This window comes from Aedes albopictus, chromosome 2 (genome assembly GCF_035046485.1).
Source record: "Aedes albopictus strain Foshan chromosome 2, AalbF5, whole genome shotgun sequence".
Classification (NCBI taxonomy): Eukaryota; Metazoa; Arthropoda; class Insecta; order Diptera; family Culicidae; genus Aedes; species Aedes albopictus.
This window is the reverse complement of record NC_085137.1, coordinates 392,188,580-392,195,714: the sequence shown is the minus strand read 5'-3', so window position 1 is coordinate 392,195,714 and position 7,135 is coordinate 392,188,580.

Sequence of the window (7,135 nt, the reverse complement as noted above, 5' to 3'; positions counted from 1 at the left end):
CCCTAAAGAGAGAATACGATTGATAGATACGCAAGCGAGCGATAAGAGAAATTGACCAGAAATTGAAATTAACAGAAAGCCATTGTTGAACAACACAATCACAATGACGACCTTCTTGGCTAACGTCCTGAACGGCTAGGATGTAGTAGTTAGATATCTGAATGTCTTTCTAGGGATATTAGTCTAGGGAACGTAACACTACATATCATAGCCCTCTGTCGACAGATTCTTGCTAATCAATCAAAGGGTTCAATATTTTCTCTAACTTTTAAATGCCAAACCTCTTAGCGCTGTTCTTTGAAGTCGAGTTCACCAAATTGCTCAACCATTGCAGTTGACTCCGGTAGGTGATAATACGAAGCCCCACCAAATCAAAAGCACCTATTCCAAACCGATTCTTTTCCCCTAATGAATTCTCCAGTGACGACGAATCGGAAACTGTGGTTTCAACCCTTTTCCAAGGCGTGAGCGAGGAAAGTCAGCCACCGTAGGCGAAAAGGCCGGAGAGCAGGTGTTGTAGCAACTTGTTGGTTTTCTTAACACTTTCAATTGTGTGTTGGAAAACTTTGATTTCTTAAGATTGCCAACGAAGTTGTTTCTGCTCTGGCTGTGCCGGTTCATTACTATGATTTCTCGTCTTCATACAACTTTACTCTAGCTCTGCACGTAGACTCAAACGCGTAGGTAAATACAGTTGGAAGGAAAATTCTCTGTTGCATAAACGATTCTTAAATACCACTGTGGCAAAATAGGTTTCATGATGAAATTAAGTGCAATTTTAGTTTGGGCGTGCAGCGTATTTCTTTTGCTCTTCCACTCGAGTAACATTTTTGTTTTCCACATTGCACTTCTGGTTATACTTTCGGGTGGGGGTAAATATGCAAATTGAATCCAATTACATAACAACAATTCGATTGATGTTTTCTTGTGTTGGTATGTAGAATTTTTGACATTGAGGATATTTTATTTGTAATTTTGATAGATTTCGGACGATATTAAGTAGTTTCTGCTTGTATGTCTTCCATATCCCTTTGTCCTGAATGTCCTGAAAGATCGAACCAATTTTCTCCGATTTATTGTAATTGTTTTAACCATCGTAAAAATAATCTTTAAAAAGTTCCTAAGGAGGTCTGAATAATTTTTTGATATTCTCAGCTCAATTCCACAAAATGGTCATTTACACCCCTTTGCATGTGGGTTCTTATATAAAAATGTTAATCAAAACTTGTTCAGGGCTCGAATCCTATAGGATATCATATATGACTAATTCTGCACCTGCAGGTTAATTTTTGAAATAATTCCTCGGAAGCATCTCGAAAAGACTTTTTTGTTATTTATTAAAGACTTGATCATAAATGTCAAACTAGTTAATGCTTGGATTAAACAATATTACCAACATAGCAACAAAAAGTGGTTCAACTAATTTTGAACCAGTTTGTAAATGTCGTGTACTGACTAAAAGCATATTCAGTCCAAAACACGAAAAAATATGCCATTTTAGACTTGAATAAGACTTTGTTCATGCATTGGGTTTCTTGATTCATTTCTTTTTCCATCAACACATAACCTTTTTTTTATCAGTGAACATGTGTGAAGGGTGCTTCATAATATTCTCATTCATAATATTCTTCAGAAAATTATAATTTAAAAACAATTCATTAGATGGAAAGGATATCTTCAAATATGAGGATATTTGAAGGGCTTCAGGGAAAACACACTGAGAGTAATATTTAGTGCGGATCTATGTTAGATGACATATTATAAATTCAATTTTTCAAAAATCATACCCTTTGATTTTTTAAAATTGTTTTCCTATTCTATTTATTCTATTCTATTCTAGTGCTTGCACAGTCAGTATTTAAAAGCATCCTGGAAATATCAAAATTTCTTCTGATATTTTCTTGTCAGCATTTGCAGCATGTCAGAGACGTGATACAAATGTTAAAATGGCCAGGCCCACTGTGCAGACTAACGGGTTGGGAGAAAATTAAAAAAGTGAAGGCAATCAGGTTATCCACTTATGAATAACATGGTTAACCAACGTTTTTGAATTGAATGAAGGAAGAAATGGGGACAACCGTACTAACCGTTTCGTTTTAGGGGAATGGTGTTTGAACATAAAATCGTAGGGAGTGGTGCTGCTAAGTGTTATAACCGTATAAAGAAGTTGAAAGACGTTCGTTCGGGACGCACAAGTGAACCGTGTAAGTTGGTAGTCATAATAAAACTAACCCATCTTTATTGATGTATGTAATTCACTCAGTGCTCTTAATGCTATGTTCTGAGAACCCTCTCAGTGGGTTTCATCATTATACCGATGCTGTCTTGCCATAACACTAAGAAGGTTAATGCACACTCCATTTTGCTTGACGTCTCTTCTCCTGGGATGGGACACAGGCATTTCTCAATGTGTCCAGGCTTCAAAACCTAGGCTTAAGCGCCATTACTCGCTCTTTGATTTTTTTTATTGTTTTTCTCTAGAAAACTGACTTCCAGCTTCAAATTTTGCCAAGTAGTCCAGGATGTTTCTAGTTCTATTTTTTTCTCTCAAGAACTCACATCTTGTGAGTATGTCGGGAGTAAATTTTAGGGACTCGGCGTGACACCAGGTCCACTCCACAAATGCTTCCAAGTATTATTTTCTCGATTTTTTTTATATTTAATCGATTTTTAAAACGCGCAGTTACAATGCTTTTGAAATGTTCGATATCAAAAATAGACTCTACGTACAAGTTTATATAAATCTGTTTTTTTTCTACATCCAACCAATAATAGTTTTTTTGCTGTTTATTTTCGTTACGTTTTGTATATCGAAGTCAAATTTTTTTCACGAAATTTGTTTTAAATGTATTATGTATTTAAAAAAATCAGCTTAAAGTCCATGTCATTCACCCAGCAGGGATTTCAGCCTTTCTTATAAACCTATATGAATATATTTTTTTCAATTTAGTACGAATTTTAGAAATTTTGAAAAAATATGTTGGTTTCCAATTATTACACATCTTTGGTAAATAAAAACACATCACAGACAAACAGACGTACCATTTTGAATATTTTTCGATATATATTATAGTCACGGGAAGATACAAACTCAATGCCAATGGTAGAAATATGGTATCCGGCCATCCATGAAGTTAGTAGCAGTAGTGTACAAACGTCAAACTCAATCAAAAAAAATGCGAGCGTGGATGTATCTCGGCCAACAACCAAATGTTTGAATTGATCGTTAAATTGGTGTACGCTGAACATATTCCAAGTGTAGCGTCTGTTTGCCTCATTGTATTTATATCAGGCACTTTTTATTCAAGTAAATTTTATTTATTAATAACACAAAAGTAGAAATGCTCCAACAATTCCATCTAGGGTTCATAAAGAAATTTCTGCTGGGATTCAGGAGTTGTTGATGGCATTCTTTAATAAATACACCCTGTGATTTTTCCAGTGATTTTCCAATGATTCGTAAGAAATTATTCCGGTTTTTTTTTCAATGATTCCTTCTTGGATACATCCATAAATTTGTACTGGATTTCTTCCACTTTTTCCTGCTAGGATTCCTCTAGGAATGCTTTGTCCAGTAGTTCCTAATAGATTTCCCTCAGAAATTCTTTCAAGAAATGCTCCAGAAATGCCTACTGGGAATTTTTGAGGGACTTCAAGTTTTTTTTTTGAGAAACTCTTTCAAGGATTTTCTCCAAGAACTCCTTCTGTGATTGCTTAAGAAATTCCTGTTGATATTTTTCCCGTTATACTTGTTAGAATTCTCCACGAATGCCTACTATAAATGATCCATCAATTTCTTTCGTTTTTTTCAAGGTATTTCTGTATTACCCAAATCATTCTGATGAAATTTCTCAACAAATTCGTCCTTTAATTTCTCTAGAAAATCTTATGGTTTCTGCGGAGGTTTTTCCTAGAATTCCTCACATAAATTTCTTGCATAAATCACCTAGAATTTCTTCAGGAATTCTTGCTGGAATTATTCCACACCGTTCTAGGGATTATATCAAAAAAATCTTTTTCTTCCGTGGATTCCTCCTGCGATGTTCTTAGAAATTCCGACATGGATTGCTCATGTTCTTTCTGCTTAAATTACTCCGGATATTCTTACTGAGACTACTCCTGACATACTCACAGACACATATTTATAATGTTATATGGGGAATATCTCCGGATATTTCATCGGAAGTTGTTCCAGAAATTCCTCTGCACGATCCTCTGGGAATTTTTTAAACAGATTTATCCCGAAATTTCTCCAGTGATTCATGCGGTGATTTTTCTAGGGATAACTTGCGTTATTCCTCCAAGAATTCCTGCAGGGTTTTCTTCCTTAAAGGAATCATTCAAGAATCCCTGTACGCAATCCTCCTGGAATTTATCTTGGGATTTGTTTGGAAATTCATCCAGTGATTCCTCAAGGAGTCACCCAACATGCAATCAGGGGCTGACAAATCATAATGAATGAAATAGACAAGCCGTCTGTACAATGTACATGATTGCCTTACCTTCCTAGAAGGATTAGTTGGCTTCAAGGCAACGCCATATTAGAGGCATCTGTCTCTGGCTCCTGATAGGGTACAGATTTATTTGTTACATAATATACAAATGCGAAAAAAACTACTTTGAAATCGAAAATAAAAAAAAAATAAAAGTGGTCTTATAACGCTAAGCATAATGGACGCGTGGGTAAAAGGCCCAACAGATGAGGGATTAAACACTAAGCTGGGTAACAGGCTTGGTTCCAATAGGGATGTAATGTTGATTGATTGATTTGTCTTTATTTAAGAGACTTTCAGCCCTTGGCCTGCAATGTCATATAGAACCACTCTTGTTGTCTGAATATCAAAATATTGATTCAAAAAAAAAAAAAACACTACGTTATATCAAGGTAAAAGTTACGATATATCGAGTTCCCTTATATCGAGGTTACGTTATATCGAGGTATGACTGTACTAGAGAAAATTTGTAATAAGAAGGCACGAAATGTTGATAATTGACGAATTAAGAGATGAAATAAGTGAAAAAAACGCGTTCTGGTGGGATTCGAATCCACGACTCCGTATTCGCTAGACTAGCGCTTTAACCAACTAAGCTACAGAATAAGTAATGATTCTGCGGAATAGAAAGCCAAACTGATTCCGAAGCCACACACCTTGAACACTCCTATTTCACAAACTGTAAATGATTGTACACCATTTTTTTTATTGCCGAGATGGAGGGTTGACGTCTTCAGAAAAGTTGTAGATTTTTTTTATTCCAAACAAGGCGTAAATGTTGTAATTTTCACACCAATGGAAATAGAGGCCTGTGTTTGAAAGATCATTCTAAGAACACGTTTTCAAGCAAAATATACATTTTTTTATTGGAGATAGATCCAATGTTCTGCAAAGTTATATGCACAACGCAGCTTTACCGAAGACATCTAAGCTGTAAGTATTCAATTAGATGACTTTTCGGTAAATTTATTCTTTTTTTCATATACTTTTCGGAATGAATATCTTTCTTAGGAGAAAAAAGGTGCAGATGAGGATACCTTTATCAAAAAGTGCATCTAAAGAGATCTCACATAAGGGTTAGTTAGTCCCAGTGCCTTAAAAATTCAGCCCAATGAAAGCCCAGTGTGAAAACGAACACAAATGCACGAACACTGTCAACCACCAGCGCGACGCCGAGAACGAACATGACAAAGAAAAAGCAAGACAATGAAAGCGACGCCTCGGAGTGTAATCAGCTGTAACTGAAGTGTAATGAATAGAGTTGACTTTTTGTGAATTTAGGCACTTGATTTTTATGAACAAACGGCTTATATAGCACATCTGGACAATTTCCACAAAGTTCACACTTAGTTGAGCTCGGCTAATTTTCATTCTTATGCCGAGATCCGCACAGCCGAGTGCTCGGCAACATGAATTCAACTGAAACATCGGCAAAATATCAATTTTATTCATAGCAGCACCCATGGGTACCGCTGGCAATAAACATTAAACGTCAAGCGTTTAGCTGAGATTTCAGCAGATGAACTTTAACCGAGATTTGCACAGCCGATCTCGGTATTCTGTTTTAAGTGTGTTGGTCATAGCTCAGGAACGGAGAAAAACCACATCGTGAAAATTTTACAGAATTAAGCTTATAAAATATCCTTTCAAAAAAAAATGAGGATTTTTTCCGGACTCCAAAAATAGTTTTTCCGACTTTTCCAACCGATTTTCCTCAACAGTAGAAAATTTCGTTGAAAACAATTTTCATTATTTTCTTTGAATCATGAGAATCTCTTAAGTTGTGGACGGGCTTGGTGGTCTAGTGGCTACAGCTTCTGATTCGTATGCAGAAGGTCATGGGTTCAATCCCTGGCCCGTCCCTTTCATCCTACTTTGTATCTTTCTATCCACTTTCTCTTTCTTTCTCTTCTCTACATATACAACTCTTGTATTATATTCATATGTTCATAGCCATCGCTAGAACCAGAAACGAATTGCAAAAATTCGTTTCCCTTCCTTACAACTTCCACAGCACAGTATATATAACGCCTACAAGTTATGCAACCTAAGCGAACTGTGCCGCTTGTCCTTCATAGTAGGGTGGGGCGGGGCAAGATGGGTCGCATAAGGATGGATCACCATAACTTTGTAAATACAAATCGTATTGGTTTGTATTCGTCCGCTACTCTTTAATACACTAGTTAGCTATGCTAAAAGTCGATAAAAAGTTCATTAAATACAAAATATGATGTTAAACGAGCAGTTTTGAAAAGTGATCGATTTTGCACCGTGAAAAAAGTGCGGGGCAAGATGGGTCATCTTTTAAGTAATTCACATTTTCTCAACGAAAAACGTCAAAATATATGATTTGTTCCGCATTCATATACGCTCCATATCCATACTGAGTAAACAAGAGCTACTAGTAAACATTTTATAGATTTATTTGGAATATAAAAAACTTAACGATTTGAGTGGTCCTAAGGCGACTTGAAAATCGATGTTTTCACTAAAAAATTATCATAATTTTATGTTATAATTTTGAGTGTTCATTCCGCTTGATTGAAGTCATTTATTAGATAGTCTTGTAATAAAAAATAAATAACTTTTGAATGCTCCAAAAATACGCTCAAAATTGAAGGTGACCCATCTTGCCCCGCGGC